This window comes from Kogia breviceps, chromosome 17 (genome assembly GCF_026419965.1).
Source record: "Kogia breviceps isolate mKogBre1 chromosome 17, mKogBre1 haplotype 1, whole genome shotgun sequence".
Lineage (NCBI taxonomy): Eukaryota > Metazoa > Chordata > Mammalia > Artiodactyla > Physeteridae > Kogia > Kogia breviceps.
In genome coordinates this window covers 23,115,426-23,133,372 of record NC_081326.1, presented here as the reverse complement: position 1 = coordinate 23,133,372, position 17,947 = coordinate 23,115,426, and positions in this window count along the sequence as shown.

Here is a 17,947-nt window from a genome sequence, read left to right as displayed (position 1 = left end):
CAAAAACATTTGAGTGGAAAGCACACAGGGAATAGTCAGAAAAGCACAGAAGAAAAAACTTCTTTCAGTTTTCTGTGTATTGGGGAACTGTACTTATAAATCATTGAATCTACAGTTCCTGCAGGGTTCATCAGAGACCCACTCAGTCTTCCTGCTGATTTATATTTGTTTTGCTAAGTAGGCTGGGAGGTGTGTGAGATCACTTTTAGTCAGACCTTTCTACTGCCAGCAAATGTCTATACTGAAGCATCTTTGCCTCCTTTGGGTACAAACTCTCTATTCATCCATAGGTAGTGTGTGGGAATTGGAGAGAAGGTACTTGAAATAACCTCCAGGTGAACAGAAAGGAACATAAATCTATTTTTGGAGAGTAGAAAGAAGTAGAAAAAAAGCAATATCATCAAATATTCAATTGGGTCTATCACTATTTGCAGTATTTACTCAGAAAGTAAAAGTATGATTCATAAACCACAAAAATACTAAATTATTTCCCCCACTCAGCTTTATTGATCCCAATGAATATAGTGAAAAAATTATAGAAGAACTCTCTCTTCACAGTAATCATTAACAACATGTTAGACACTACCTACACAAGCAAATCACAATCTAAATTCAAGAGGCGGAGTCATTTATTCAAAAAACATTACTACTGAAGAAAGATGAATGAGCAAAGGTCCTGCCTACAAGTAACAATTCAGTGAGCGGGGAGCCAGGTGAGAAGGGGAGAACAGACACCTGCTGAGGGAAGTCAACTGAGAGCAAAAAATAAAATTTTCATGAGTTTTATGTTTTTCTTTGAGGATAGGTCTAAAGAAGGTAGTTGATATTATTTTCTTATGCATGAATGTTGAGTGGTCCTCTGCTCTATCATCCATTCTGCTTCATTAAGAATTATACCTGAAGGGCAAAGAAGACTCCTTAGAGGTTGCATCATTCCATTTCTTTAGCCTGGGAATTCACAACACAACTTAAATCAACATTTCCCTTACGACTTCTAGGTGATGACTGCTGGGCCCAATATGCCCAGTGAGTTACCTGCCTGCCTAGTGATCAAAGACCGGGATGCCACAGGGTCTTTAACCTGCTTTGTTGGCAGTCTCATTGCCAATCACGACCAAGCAGATCTGGCAAGAGCAGGGCTATATAAGTACAAAGGAAATCTTCCTGTGTTAAAAGAAGACATCAAGTAGTTCCCGTGTTTTGGTAAAGTAGAAACGCTTATGACATTCAGTGTGAGTCTTTTCTGTTTTTACCAAGTTATGTTGGTCTGGGAAGCCACTTAAATGCAAAGTTAAATTCTACATTTTCTTTTTAAATAGTCTACGTCATTAGTAAAAAACATTAACTGAAAGAGTCTGAAGAAGGCTGAACCAATATATCAAGATATATTTTAAAAAAGAATTTAATTAAAACTTACACCTGCAGGCTTACCCGAAGTACATTAATAGGGTAGGTTCTAGAAATGAAAACAAATCCTATTTAAAGAACAATGCAGAGTAAGTTTGTTTAGCTGGTATTTTTCAGTGTTCAAAAGAAATAATTTTCTTTTATGTCTATTGCCAAGCATCACCAGAAGTAAAGGTAAGATTTCTTTCTGTTCGTGCCTTAGAGTTTAAACCAGAGCGCAAATAGCTTGACAGGACCCACAACACTGTGAAGAGCAGGTCCTGAGCACTCAGAGGATGTGGTTCCTTATTACCAAACGAATCAAAGCACTTCCTCCAGTGATGTTATATCAATGTTGTTAAAAGATAAACTGAGGCATGCTAAAATTTTTAAGAGTTTATTTGAGCAAAAGTAGATTCCAACTGGGTAGCACCAAACCGGAAGTGGCTAGGAACCCTCCACCAATAGGAGCTTAGAGAGAAGACCTGGAAGCAAAACAAGGAAAGTACTTGATTGGCTATAGCTTAAGCTTGCCTTCTTGGGAAAAGCCCAGTTGGCTGTTTGTGATGGGTTGTCCTTAGGTTCCCTTAGGTTCAAGTTTATTAACCTTGAGGTGTTTACAGACTTAGCATTTGGTTTGCTTACATGGGCTGCCAAGGCATCAGAACCACATCAATCAGTTAACAACCTATATGGAATGAAGGGGAGAGAAAAATAATAATTTAAAATGAATTAAGGTGTTTTTAATAGTTCTTTGGGGGAAAGTGGTGAAAATTTCTCTCACTTCTCCTAAGTTACATAAAGAGCAATTTCAGTAGATAATTACTCCCTTTTCTACTTTACTCTGTCTATGTAAACAAAAGTTCAGTAATATTTGTTGAGCTTCTACTATGAACTAGGCACTATTCTTAGTGCATTGTATACAGAGTCCCATTTTATTCTCACAATAACCTATAAAGTAGGTCCTTTTAAAGAATTCCTGCTTTGCAACAGAGCCCCTGAGGCACAGAGTGGTTGAGACCTTGTTCAAGGTCATGCAGCTAGTAAGTAGTGGGTCAGTTCTGCTTCCTCAAAGTCAGTGCTTACAACTACCAAGCATACAGCCATGCACCAGGTTTCTCTCATTTGTCTATCAAATATGATTATTAAAATTACATTTTTTTAGTTAATTTAAGCTAAGCTGAGCTATAAAAGAGTTTAAAATAACTTAAGCTGAGCTATTAAAAACACTTACTTTAAAAAATGTGTATTATTTGACACTTTCCACTTCTAGGAACTTAGTGTAAGAAAATTTACAAAGATGTTCCAGTGAGGAAGATAAAGGAAAAAACAGATTTTTAAAACATTTGAGTGCGTTTGTATAATAGAATATTACGTAGCAATTTAAAATAATAGACATAGGTCTACAATTACCTACATGGAAAGTTGACCTCAACATATTACTGAGTGAAGAAAGGTTACAACATAGCATGTGTAGTTTTATCCCATTTTTGGAAATAATATATATACTAGCTGTAAATATGTATATATAGTGATTTTATTAGCAAATGTTTATTAACTGTTTATTGTCATACACTAAGCTATGTTTTTATAGGTAATAATTGTGTAAATCTTCAAAACAACCCTAGGGGATAGGTACTATTTTTGTTCCCATTTTATAGATGAGGGAAAAGTGAAAGATTGAATAACTTGCCCAAGAATATGAAGAAAGTATGAGTGCTCACAGAAGGTGTTAACTCTGTTTATTTCTGGATGATAGAATTGGGGGAGGTGAGACTTGAGCATAATTTTCTGTATTTTAATTTTCCCCAAATGAGTATCAATTTTTGATATTTCAGAAAATTATTTTTATTTTGAGAAAAAGATTTTGTTGGCTAATTTGATTAGTCTTCTAATTTGATTATTCTTTTTTTTTTTTTTTTTTTTTTTGTGGTACGCGGGCCTCTCACTGTTGTGGCCTCTCCCATTGCGGAGCACAGGCTCCGGATGCGCAGGCTCAGCGGCCATGGCTCGTGGGCCCAGCCGCTCCGCGGCATGTGGGATCTTCCCGGACTGGGGCACGAACCTGTGTCCCCTGCATCCGCAGGCGGATTCTAAACCACTGCACCACCAGGGAAGCCCTAATTTGATTATTCTTAAAGACATCACAGGAAACTTTTACTAACACCGGATGACCCCTGGTAAACAGAGCTAGCCACAATAACCCATTTCCTCTACTGGGTACAAAACTATAGCCTCCCTGATCGTGGCCGTGACATGAAAACAGCACTTCATAGATAGGTCAAGGGAAACATTTAATGACTTTGTACATTACAGCAGTTTTTCAACTTTTGATCAGTTTGGAAGTTGCTCTTTCCTCCCATTCAGAGTGGTAGCAAAGTCACTGGCCCCTAGAGTCAGATGAAGTGTTGAAAGGTAGAGGCCATCTCAGCGAGGAACCAACTGTTGGCTTGCATCCCACAATGTGTTTTGGAGGCTTAGGGAACCTCTTTCAGTTCTGTGCAGTTAGGAACAGAGGTAGCAAAAGCTATGGAATATACTTGGTGAAGACTCTGTACTAGACCTTTGAGCAATTACCGATTGAGAATTTGCCACATGTTAAAAATCCCCATACACGGAAGTAATCGTTCTAGGGCAATAAAGCCTAACGTTAAGCTTGAAATGGATTTGGGTGCCAGCAACAGCTACCAGTTTGGATACAGACTGCCCCATCACACAGACCTCACACTTTGCTAAGAGCCTCAAGGAGTCTTTGTAAAGGAAATAGAAAACAAATGACAGAACCAAACTATTCAGTATTTTTGTTTTCTTGTATTTTCCATATTAATGATTTTTAAAACTTTACAATAAACAAAAGGCTAGGATTGAGTTCTCACTCTACAGTTGAGATTCACTCACAAAGCAAGTTTGTTTCTGATTTTCTTTTTAAATATAAAACAGCAAGCTAAAGGATCCCATCAGTTATTGGTGTAAGTAGATATTTAACTATATGTTACCCTATAGGTAATTTTGATCCAAATCCTGGTTATACAAGTGGAGTGACTAGGTAAGCAGCAAATCTTAGAGAATGCTACCTGAACAACGTTTATGCCTGTTTAGCTTTATTACAAATTACAACAGCACGTTTTCAGGAGTGATTATTTTGGAAGCCAACGAAGAGCCCAGACAGCACTTCGTCTCAAAAAACAATGTGCAACAGTTGTACATTTGAATTGGCTCAGCAACAGCTACATACCATAGGCCTATACCTTTATAAAATTATTACAGTATTTCCAGAATTTCACTATCTGCTCTTTGTTTGGAGTCATTTATTATCAAGTTATTTTCTTCTTGACTTCTCTACCCCTTTTGAGAGCCAACTTTTACAAATAGCTATAAATCAAGAGAATTGACCTTAGTAACATGGAAAATTATTCTGAACAATGCATAATATCATGGCAGGCTACCAAATCACTGTGGGAATGCCAGAAGTAAGTCATTTGGTTCTAAATGTGAACGACAAGGATGTTAGTTCACAATGTCCAATCAAGACATGTTATACTAAGGTCCCAAGAGAATACTCCTTAAATATGGCTAAAGTCACAGGAGCTAATGATCATATCCCCACTGGATCAGTTCCCAGTTGGCAAAATACAGACTGGTTCTTTTACAAACTGAATTTTCTGAGTTTGTTACCGTGTAGGTAGAAGATCATGAACGGGGCTGGCACATTCCTAGTTAGACCACAATTTCTTCTATGTACCTCTTGTGCCAGATTTACTGCCTAGGAAGTAGGCTCAGTTAAGAACAACAAGCCATGATCAGATACTTAACAGTATTAGTAGAAAGCTTTCTTATGTTACTATTACATTAAGCCATTTCACCAATATGGTACCAAGATACATGGATGACAGACAGAAAGGCTCTGTCTTCATCACTTCCCTCACCTGTGTTACCTCCTCCCATTTCTTCATTTTCCTTGATCCATTGCTACTCAATGTAGAGTCTAGGGACCAGCTGTATGAGCATCCCCTGGGAGGTTTTAGAAATGCAGGATTTCAGGTCCCATCCAGATCTACTGAATCAGAATCTGCATTTAACAAGATCTTACAGGTGATTCCTGTGCACAGGAAAGTATACAGGACGTCCTCCTAAAGATATATTTTGTGCTGCTGACAGTTAAGGGAACTCAGGAGGTTAATCTCTTTTGATACTTTCATTTCTACAGCTCCACTATCATCCAAGAAATTAATCTGAAATCAATCCTCTTCCCTCAAGCTAAAATAAGACAACTAAATAACAACCAACATTTGTTTAAGCCTTTACAATCTACAAAATACTTTCATAATAATATCCACTTGATGCTTGCAGCATCCTTTTGAGACAGGCAAGTGTTACAATTCTCATTTTATAAATTTTAGGAAATTATGATGGTTTGATGTTAAGCAACATGCTCCAAGTCACACACAACTGGTTTTCTGACTTCAAGTTTAGTGCTCCTTTTGCTAATACACCATGATGATTGAATAAAACTAAATGAATAGAACTAATAGAACTAAAAACAGAAGAGCAGGAGAGGAGACTAAGTCTATAACATAAAGTAGATGTGGAAGTCACTGGAAAAAAAGTTGTTGGAATATTAACTATGTAATTTGTAGCCACCTTGTCTAAGATTTCATCCCCCTATGACGGGGACTTATAAACAAATCTATTAGACTTTCGGAAAGATATTCAGCCTCTTCCTGATTAGGAGCTAAACATAATCATGAACAAGGGAAAACAGGAAAACAAGCTATGTTCACGTAAGTGCTTTCCCTGTTAGCAATTCTCACCAAGCACATCAGCAGGAACAAGCTGGAAGGTAGGCAGGTCAAATTGTAGCTTCACCATAAATCGTCTAGGAAATTTTTGGCACCCTTTTCCACCCAGTCCGCATCAGTTTCACATCAGTCAGTCAGATATGATATGACCACCATGTTTTCTGAAGATATTTCTTTTTCTGCTAAAGTCACCTTTGCTTTATATATATTTTTGCCTTTGTCCAAATTTTTCCAAACATATATTACCCTTCCAAAACAGGAAACTTGCAGCTTCACTTTTTGGAATTTCTTCACGAGCCAGTTTTTCCAGGAAGAGTTTCTCTGTCAAAGCCATTGCCAGGCCTGGTCACTGGCCTTCACATGCTGACAGCACATGTCCCGCCATGTAAAAGCTGCACACAGCTCACAGGGAAAGGTGAAGTGCTTCCCTGGAAGTGGTAACCTCTTTGCCTAAGGGTTCGGTTTCAAATTATATGCACACCTTGGGCAGATGATCCATGAAAAGAAACAGAATTAGAGCATCTTTGAAAAACAAATTTCATCACCAAATCTCGTTAGGTTTTTCTCCCTAGAGTTTCAGGGTGAAAGGTGACTTGACAATTTAGGAAGTTCCCTAATAAGTTTGAGAATCAAGCAAACCGTTTTGATACAATTTTCAAACTCTTTTCCTCAATATTTGAAGAAAAGGTCAGCACACAGAGGGGGTGGTCAAGATTCCAAACCATATCTTAAGCATCTGTCCTGTAAGTGAAGGGTTGCATTGAAAGCACGGAAGGGCTGACGCACAGCAATGCGCTCCCACGATGGGATTTCCCGATATAGCTGTTCAGGACTCCCTGGGGATTCGAGCTGGAAGAGAGCCCTGTACTCCACATGGAGAAAACAATCCTGCTTTAAATCCAGCAGAACTAGGAATGGGTAATTTTTCCAATTATAAAGTAAACACATCCCCAGCTAAATATGGGAGAGACAGCACGTGCATTAAATTAAAGTGAGCTCTGTTTTAGGGATACAGTTAAAAACTGGCAACAGCCACGATTACCTAAATAAGCTAAAGATGAATCATATTCTAGTACTTTTGCTATTTACATTTCAGTAATTTGATCTATACATTTCTGAAATGTCTAGTGGCTTCTATGTGTATATGTTCTTTCTTGGCCATCAAATTTTAATAGTTGGTCTATTTTAAAATTCTATTATTTAACTACTTCAAAAAATAATGGAAGCTACAGTGAACATGAGGCAACTTGGGTAAAAATTCTAAACCATGGAGACTTTTCAGAGACTCATGAAGCAAACAAATATATTGGTTCTTATTGGTCAGCTTACTACGTGCGCTGCACATGCCAACATATTCTCTGCCCCAGACTTTTGTTTTTTCTGTCTAGAATTCTCTTCTCCCTCCTCTTTCCGAGTCTGGTGTCTTCTCCAGATCTCTGCCTTAATGTTATCCTTTAGAGAGGTCTTCCTGGACCACCTTATATAAAGTCAATGCCCCCTTTTTATTCTTCATCGGAATATACCATTTATTTATTTTATGGCATTTATCATTATCTGTTATTACATGTTTTGTTTACTGGTTTATTGCCTTTCTCTCTCAGCGGCATGCAGTATCAAGAGCAGGAATCTTGTCTTCCTGTATCATCCTTGCATATACAGCTTCCAGTTCAGAACAGAGTAGGTGCTCAATAAATACATGTTGAATGAATGAATAGACGTTTGACATTTTCTACTCTGTTTAGCCCTACTATCAAGGCTTTAAAGAATTCCTGGCTCCATTTTCTTTATCATTCTATTAACCTAACCCAAATTTTTCATCAAAAATGTCTTTTAGCTACACATACATATTATTACACAACATGACCATTTTGGCCTGAGAAGAATCTTCTGACTTTGAGAAACAACCAGTCCTCTTGATTCTGAAATCGGACCTAAAAATGGAAAGAGCCATCTTTCTCCAAGGGGTAATAAGATTGTTAATTTAAAAATTAACATTCACTTTTTAACCGCTGCTGCAATCAGTGGCAAAAAAGTCAACTATTTTTTAAAATATGGATAACTCCATGGTTTAGTTGATTTTAAAGAATATTTCACTAATTTTAAAACTTTGATCCAAGATTCATCAACTTATTTTGATTAAAACTTATCATGAGGAGTCGTTTTAATGTTGAGGGCAACTCTTCTGTAAGAGAAAATTCTTTTCTCCCAAAGAAGGTTAAGAATAAATTGAGACAAGTATTTGAAACATGATTTCCATGTTCCAGAATACACTGACATACAGAGAATTCTGAACTTGAGTCTTTGTGAACAATCCTCTGAGTTTTGGGACCAGAAGCATTTTGAGATTTTTGGAGTCAAATTTCTGCAGAAAGCTCTAGAGGAACAGGGGAAATGCTTTAGAACATCTTTAAATTAATTAACCACTTTGAGAATGTTTCCTTTACTCACAATTTAGAAGTACTATTTTAGACATAGTAGTGTGTATATGTTAATCTCAGCCTCCTAATTTATCCCTCCCCGACCCCCCTTTCCCTTTGATAACCATAGATTTGTTTTCCGTGCCTGTGAGTCTCTTTTTGTTTTGTAAATAAGTTCATTTGTGTCTTTTTTTTTTTTCCTTTTAGATTTCACATATAAGAGATATCATATGATATTTGTTTTTTTCTGTCTAGCTTAACATATACGCACTACTATGTATAAAATAAATAACCAACAAGGACCTACTGTATAGCAGAGGGAACTATAATCAATATTATGTAATACCCTATAAGGGAAAAGAATCTAAAAAAGAATATACATATATGAAACACTGAATCGCTGTGCTATACACCTGAAACTTATACAATATTATAAATCAACTATAATTCAATAAAATTTTTTAATTAAAAAAATGATTTCCCAATTTCTGTTATCTACAGTATATCAAAATGTTACTAGAAGTTTGTATATACATACTTTGTATTTGTTCAAGTTGATATTCTCTTTAAGAGCACACAAAGAGTGCTATATTTATATTTTTGCACAAAAATAAACTTTTTTTAAAGATACATGCACGCCAGTGTTCATTGCAGCACTATTTACAATAGCCAAGACATGGAAGCAACCTAAATGTCCATCGTCAGATGAATGGACAAAGAAGATGTGGTGTGTATATATACAACGGAAAGCTACTCAGCCATAAAAAATAATGAAATAATGTCATTTGCAGCAACATGATGGACCTAGAGATTATTATACTAAGTGAAGTAAGTCAGAAAGAGAAAGACAAATGTATAAAAACACTTATATGTGGAATCTAAAATATGACACAAATGAACGTATTCACAAAACGGAAACAGACTCACAGACATAGAAAACAAACTTATGGTTACCAAAGGGGAAAGGGGGTGGGGGAGGGATAAATTAGGAGTTTGGGATTATCACATACAAACTACTGTATACAAAATAGATAAACAACAAGGTCCTACTCTATAGCACAGGGAGCTAGATTCAATATTCTGTAATAAAACACAATGGAAAAGAATATGTATACTTTGAATCACTTTGTCTAGAAGGTATTATGCTAAGTGAAATAAGTCAGGCAAAGACAAATACAATTTATACATGGAATCTAAAAAACAACACAAACTGCAAATAGACTCATAGATACAGAGAACAATGGGTGCTTGTTTTGTTGGAAGGGAGAGGTTGGGGGTGAGCAAAATAGGTGAGGGGCATTAAGAGGTACAAACCACCAGTTATATAATAAATAAGTCACGGGATGTAATATACAGCATAAGGAATATGGTCAATAATATTGTAATAAATTTGTCTAGGGACAGATGGTTAATAGACATATCATTATGTATGCAAATGTCAAATCATTGTGTAGTGCACCCAAATATGGTATGTAAACTATATTTCAATTTAAAAGAAAGGAATGATTAGACTGATTTTATTTAATTACTACACAGGAAGTTGAGATCTTATTATTCCTACTTTCATTACTTAAACCAGGAATTGGCAAACTAAGACCTGTGAACCAAACCTAGCCAGCTTCCTGTATTTGTTTGTCCCACAAACTAAGAATAGCTTCTACACTTTAAAATAGTTTTTAAAAATCAAAAGAAGAATATTACCAACTATGCTACAAAGCTATAGTAATCAAAACAGTGTGGTGCTATCACAAAAACAGATACATAGATCAATGGAACAGAATAAAGAGCCCAGAAATAAACCCATGTACCTATGGTTAATTAATCTATGACACAGGAGATACTAATATACAATGGAAAAACAACAGTCTCTTCAATAAGTAGTACTGGGAAAATGGGACAACTACATGTAAAATAATGAAATTAAAACATTTTTTTCAACACCATATACAAAAAAAAAAAAAAAAAAAAAACCCTCAAAATGTATTAAAGACCTAAAGTTAGGACTGGAAACCATAAAACTAGAAGAGAACAGAGGCAGAACAGTCTTTGCCACAAATCATGGCAATACTTTTTTGGATCTGTCTCTTAAGGCAAAAGAAACAGAAGCAAATATAAACAAATGGGACCTAATTAAATTTAAAAGCTTTGAACAGCAAAGGAAACCATTGATAGAACGTAAAGACAACCTACTGAATGGGAGAAAATATTTGCAATTGGTATGACCAATAAGGAGTTAATATCCAATACATATAAAACAGCTCATACAACCCAATATAAAAAAAAAAAAATTAAAAATGGGCAGAAGACCTGAATAGACATTTTTTCAAAGAAGACATACAGATAGCCAACAGGCACATGATAAGATGCTCAACATTGTTAGTCATCAGAGAAATGCAAATCAAAATGACAATGAGATATCATTGTGCCACTTGCAACAACATGGATGGACCTAGAAAGTATTATGCTTAGTCAAATAAGAAGACAGAGAAAGACAGACACTGTATGTTTTTACTTATGTGTGGAATTTAAAAAATAAAACAAATGAATGAATATAACAAAACAGAAACAGACTCACAGATGTAGAGATCAAACTAGCAGTTACCAGTTGGGAGAAAGAAGGGCAGATGAGCAAGATAGGGGTAGGGGATTAAGAGGCACAAACTACTATGTATAAAATTAATAAGCTGAAGGATATATTGTACAGCATGGGAATATAGCCAATATTTTATAACTTTGAATGGAATATAATCTATAAAGAGATTAAATCACTATGTGATTTAATATTTACATATGTAAATATTTACATATTTACAAAATATTTAATATTCACATATCACTATGTGCAACTAATATAATTTTGTAAATCAACTATACTTCAATGAAAAAGAATATTTCGTGACACAAGAAAATTGTATGAAATTTAAATATTAGTGTTCATAAATAAAGTTTTATTGGAACACAGCTGTGTCCATTCATTGACTGTTGTCTATGATTTTTTTTTGGCAGCAGCAGAATTGAAGAGTTAGAGCAGATACGATAAGGCCCAAAAGGCTGAGAATATTTAGTAACTAGCTCTTTACAGAGAAAGTTTGTCAACACCTGATTTAAACTACCTAACTTCACTATTTAAAAATAGTGATAGAGGTTATGAGTTATGTAGAACTTACCAGATTTTGTTCAGAAGTGAGGAAAAAAGGAAAACACACACAACAAACATTTTCTCTATAGAAAGATGAAAGCTAAAATTATAAAAAGGAACATGGATCTGGAATCAGAAAACCAAGAGTGAACCCAGGTTCCTCTACACACTGATAGTTTTGACCAAGTCACTTTACCTTTCTTTCACTCATCCAGTTGAAACTTTATTGAGTGCCTACCCTATGCCTGGCACAGTAAAGACTTAGAGAATACTATAGTGAAATAAATACAGACCCTGCCCCGCAAAAAGAAGGTTTATTTTGAGGGTTAAATACAACAATGTGTTTGAAAGCACTCTGTGAAATTTAAAGCACTACTTTATGTAATTATTCATATATTTTGAAACTATAGGTAAGATTTTTGTCTTAGGTTTTACCCAGATCTTGCAACGCTTAGGAGACTTTTAGAATCCTTCTGCTGCTTTTTACTGAGAGGTTTTGATCCTGCTCTTTAAGCTTTAATACCTTTTAATGTCATCTCAGCTATGCAATCCACATTCTTTAATAAATTGCTACTTATTTAGCATTTGATTCAAACACGTTATTCTACTCACCCTGCACATAGGATGTAATTTAAGAGCCTAGCCTAGTAACAATGTTGGTCACAAAGAAAAATCGTCAAGAAAGCACATTTATAACAGCTGAGGTATGTGGCCTTTTAAAGATGATGCATTTCATCATTGTGCAATAACTGCTGAGTAAACACTTCTATCTAAGAAGTATTTAGGTTTTATATTAAAGTTTTTGATAAGAGTAACTGGAATAAAACTAAGCCTATATTTTCAGATAGAGAAATACTTATTAAATACTATTGCCTATGATACCCATTTTACTTAATGATTCTTTTAACTACTCAATAAGAAATAGCATTATGCTGAAATGTACTTCAAAATATTATTATTTTTAATTATCTTGTCTTCTTTATCAAATTAGTCAATGTAACCAAATATGTCAAGATGATTTTCTAAATAAAATTAGTATCCTTTTCAAACTTTTGCATATTTTGAAGTGAATTTCTAATATTCATGCTACCCACAGCTTATCTTTGTTTTATTTTGAATGCATAGAACAATTGGAAATTATTATTTATAATAAAATTTACATGACTAAATAATTGTTCACTCTTAAAATTTTTATTTTCCCCTTTTATTTATTTATTTAATTTTTCTGGTACTCGGGCCTCTCACTGCTGTGCCCTCTCCCGCTGTGGAGCACAAGCTCCAGAAGCACAGGCCCAGCGGCCATGGCTCACGGGCCCAGCCGCTCTGCGGCACTTGGGATCCTCCCGGACCGGGGCACAAACCCATGTTCCCCGCATCAACAGGCAGACTATCAACCACTGCACCACCAGGGAAGCCTATTTTCCCTTTTAAATTAGGCCACTGGTGTTTACTTTTCAGTGGTTTTACAAACATAGATAATAAGTAATTTCGTATCTCTCATCATATTATTTTCCCACTTAACCTCAGTTGCAGGGTACAATAATCATGAAATGCTGTTATGTTAGAATATTAAGTGCTACACCACCAGGGGAGAAATGGAAGGTGATATAAGTAAATCTATTCAAGACTTGACTAACATCTTCACTACACCCTCTACTAAAACCATAGCATCTCTCTTTAAATAACCATCAAACCAACACAAACAGATCTGGGAGGAGTTAAGTGGATAGGAATTCTACAATTCATTCATATTTTAGTGCTAAATATTAGAAAAGCAATTATTTAAACTGACGTAAAAGGAGTGGACATTTTTATTTCAACAAGACTCCTTCCCTCAAATCACACTATTCAGACCCAACCATTTTTAAGAACCCCCTTAACTGCTGGTAGAGAAGTAAACTTCAGTAAGCCATCAGATCAGCCTCCATTCCCCTAACTGCCTGAAGTGCAAATTACAATAACATGTAGTTTCTGCATACAATGCAGGAGCCATGTGACTGTGCCTATTGCAACATGACTCAAACGAATTATGATTGTACATCATAGTGTCTGTTTTATGCAATGTTACACCAGATAACATCATTAAACTGTGTTCATTATAAATTCCTCCTTTACAGTCCCTTCCCCTCAGAGCAGAGACACTCACTCCAAGCTTTAAATCTTCTATGACAGTTCCTAAACTTTCCTGGTTCCATTTGAGAAGCTGATGAAAAATATAAACTCTTTCTCACAGGAAGGGCATATATATATATATATATATATATATATATATATATGTATATGCACACACACACACATATTCATAAAATTCTCAATACCATTTTGGTGCATTATTCATGGACCTCACCTGTGCAGCTGGCTCCACTAGATTACATACACCTGAAAAAATTCCATGCTTTGGCTCCATTTTAGATACATCATTAAGGCCTAGTGAGAAGGCAAGTAATGCTTCTGCTCATATTTTTCTTTGTATTCTTTTTTCAGTAACTGAACCTTTTGAACAGAACAGCAGAGTGGAGTCCATACCTGATAACATGCAGGAAGAAAGCTGTCATTCCTGGAATTTTTCCATGACCTTGAGGAACTAGTGTAGAACCAATGAATTGGCTCTTGGCCAATTTTTATCTGAACAGAACCTCAGGCTCAGGCATAGTTTTTCAGGAGATAAAATAATGCTGGAAAATTTCTTTAGTATCCCACCCTGATGATTTCCAGATTTGATTTCCCAGGAGCAAAAGTTGATGAGGTATTTCTTCCTTTAAGACTGGAGTAATACAGAATTCCAAAATTTACATTCACTAAAGCGTAATGGAGGAGCAGGAACTATACAAAAACTATTCTTGTAGTAAATATCCCACCGACTTCCCTCTGGAACCACTGTTGCCTTCCCAGGCATGTATTATGATTCACCTTTTGACCCTGGACCTACCCCCCTACAATAGGGCTTGTTAAAGTCTTGCTTCTCCTAAAATGTATCCTCTTGTGACAAACTGATAAGAGAGGGTCAGATGGCCATATAGAGGCTATGTAGCTATCTAATTTGGTATTAACACTAATACTGGAGATTTACATTTGGTGGGAGAGTTGTTTTGAGGAAGATGAGATTTCTGGCATTTTAAAATCCATGCAGCATAAATACACTACCATGTGTAGAACAGATAGTTAGTGGAAACCTGCTATATAGCAGAGGGAGCTCAGCCGGTGGTCTGCTATGGCCTAGTTGGGCAGGATGTGGGGGCAGGGAGGTCTAAGAGGGAGGGGATGTGTGTACCTGTATGGCTGATTCACTTCGCTGTGCAGCAGAAACTAAAACAACATTGTAAACCAATTATACTCTGATAAAATAAATAAATAAATATATAAATTAAATTAAATCCATGAAGCAGCCCCACATTTGAGGTGAGCTCTCCTGCCAACTGTATGTGAAGTATCTTAGTTCATTGACAGAAGGGGTTATGTGTTGATGGGATGATTTATATGCCAGTGCCGAGAATAAGTCTATAAAACATGGAAGAAGTTTTTGTCTTTGTTTTTTTTTTGTGTGTGTGTGTGTGTGTGTGTGTGTGTGTGTGCGTGTGTGCTAGGCAGGCCTCTCACTGTTGTGGCTTCTCCCGTTGCGGAGCACAGGCTCCAGACATGCAGGCTCAGCGGCCATGGCTCATGGGCCCAGCCGCTCCGCGGCACGTGGGATTTTCCCGGACCGGGGCACGAACCCGTGTCCCCTGCATCGGCAGGCGGATTCTCAACCACTGCGCCACCAGAGAAGCCCCATGGAAGAAGTTTGAGGTGCTTTTTCTTTTCCTGTCATTTTAAGAAAATAGATAAATGTTGCCTTCTCAAACGTAAAAGAAGTGTCGAGCTCCTACATCTTATTGTTTTTAAGATCTCCTGCATCTGTCTCATTTTACAGTAACATCAGAGGGTATTTCCATTTCATTTGTTGTTTTTATTTGAATAACACTGTCTCATGTCAGTTTTTCTATTTCCCTCTGGTGACAACCCCATCTCTACTCTGTGTCTTCTGATCAAACAGCACTAGCTCTTTCAATATATAATCATCCTTTTAGCTCAAGTCATTCTCTGTATCTGTGAGGACTATAGGACATTTCTCAAGAGGTAAGGTAAGAAAACCTTGACTCTCCCCTTTGGTTCAGGAAAAGCATGTCCCAAGTCACACAAAACCGCAGAGATCTCTCTAAAGCTGCCTGCCAGAAGTCATCATCATCATCGCCATTGAATTCTCAGCATCCACCATCACATCAAGTGGACGAGAACAATACCACTGCAGCTGCAGAATCAAAACACACCCCTGGTGTTTTTTGTTACTGTTTAAAAATAGTAAAATGAAAAAAAAGACTGTGCACAATATAATTTATCAAGGGAGAGGGGAAGCTTGGGAAGGAACTAGTACTACAGTTGTGCAGGGGGCCTCATACAATTCTTAAATTACTCAACCTTTTCGTGTGTTTAAATAAACTTCGAAAATGATCATCAGTTCATAAAACTTGCATTGTTAGGTTCACACTTACCATTGTCCTCTCTCCTTTCTAACCACATCCATTCTTTTCTCCTCCCTTTCACTGTTCCCTATTCTTTAACCTCAGTGTCTAATCTAGCAATGAAACCTATGCATTCTTTTTGTTGTTGTTGTTAACATCTTTGTTGGAGTATAATTGCTTTACAATAGTGCGTTAGTTTCTCCTTTATAACAAAGTGAATCAGCTATATGATATATATCCCCATACCCCCTCCCTCTTGCATCTCCCTCCCACCATTCCTGTCCCACCTTTCTAGGTGGACACAGAGCACCGAGCTGATCTCCCTGTGCTATGTGACTGCTTCCCAGTAGCTAGCTATTTTACACTTGGTAGTATATATATGTCCATACCACTCTCTCACTTCTTCCCAGCTTACCCTTCCCCCTCCTTGTGTCCTCAAGTCCATTCTTTATTCCTTTCGTGTCCCTAGCTTCTTCAGAACCTTTTTTTTTTTTTAGATTCCATATATATGTGTTAACATACGGTATTTGTTTTTCTCTTTCTGACTTACTTCACTCTGTATGACAGACTCTAGGTCCATCCACTTCACTACAAATAACTCAATTTCGTTTCTTTTTATGTCTGAGTAATATTTCATTGGATATATGTGCCACATCTTCTTTATCCATTCATCTGTCAATGGACACTTGATTTGCTTCCATGTCCTGGCTATTGTAAATAGAGCTGTAATGAACATTGTGGTATACGACTCTTTTTGAATTATGGTTTTCTCAGGGTATATGCCCAGTAGTGGGATTTCTGGGTCGGATGGTAGTTCTATTTGCAGTTTTTTAAGGAAACTCCATACTGTTCTCCATAGTGGCTGTATTAATTTACATTCCCACCAACAGTGCAAGAGGGTTCCCTTTTCTCCACACTCTCTCCAGCATTTATTGTTTGTTTGTAGATTTTCTGATGATGGCCATTCTGACCAGTGTGAGGTGATACCTCATTGTAGTTTGATCTGAATTTCTCTAATGATTAGTCATGCTGAGCAACAAACACCTTTCATGTGTTTGTTGGCAATCTGTGTATCTTCTTTAGAGAAATGTCTGTTTAAGTCTTCTGTGCATTTTTGGATTGGGTTGTTTGTTTATTTGATATTGAGCTGCAAGAGCTGCTTGTAAATGTTGGAGAGTAATGCTTTGTCAGTTGCTTCATTTGCAAATATTTTTTCCCATTCTGGGGGTTCTCTTTTTGTCTTGTTTATGGTTTCCTTTGCTATGAAAAAGCTTTTAAGCTTCATTAGGAACCACTTGTTTATTTTTGTTTTTATTTCCCTTTCTCTAGGAGGTAGGTCAAAAAGGGTCTTGCTGTGATTTATGTCATAGAGTGTTCCGCCTATGTATTCCTCTAAGAGTTTTATAGTGTCCGGCCTAACATTTAGTTCTTTAACCCATTTTGAGTTTATTTTTGTGTATGGTGTTAAGGAGTGATATAATTTCATTCTTTTACATGTAGCTGTCCAGGTTTCCCAGCACCACTTATTGAAGAGGCTGTCTTTTCTCCATTGTATATTTTTTGCCTCCTTTATCAAAAAAATATGCTGGCCATATGTGTGTGGGTTTATCTCTTGGCTTTCTATCTTGTTCCATTGATCTATGTTTCTGTTTTTGTGCCAGTACCATATTGTCTTGATTACTGTAGCTTTGTATTATAGTCTAAAGT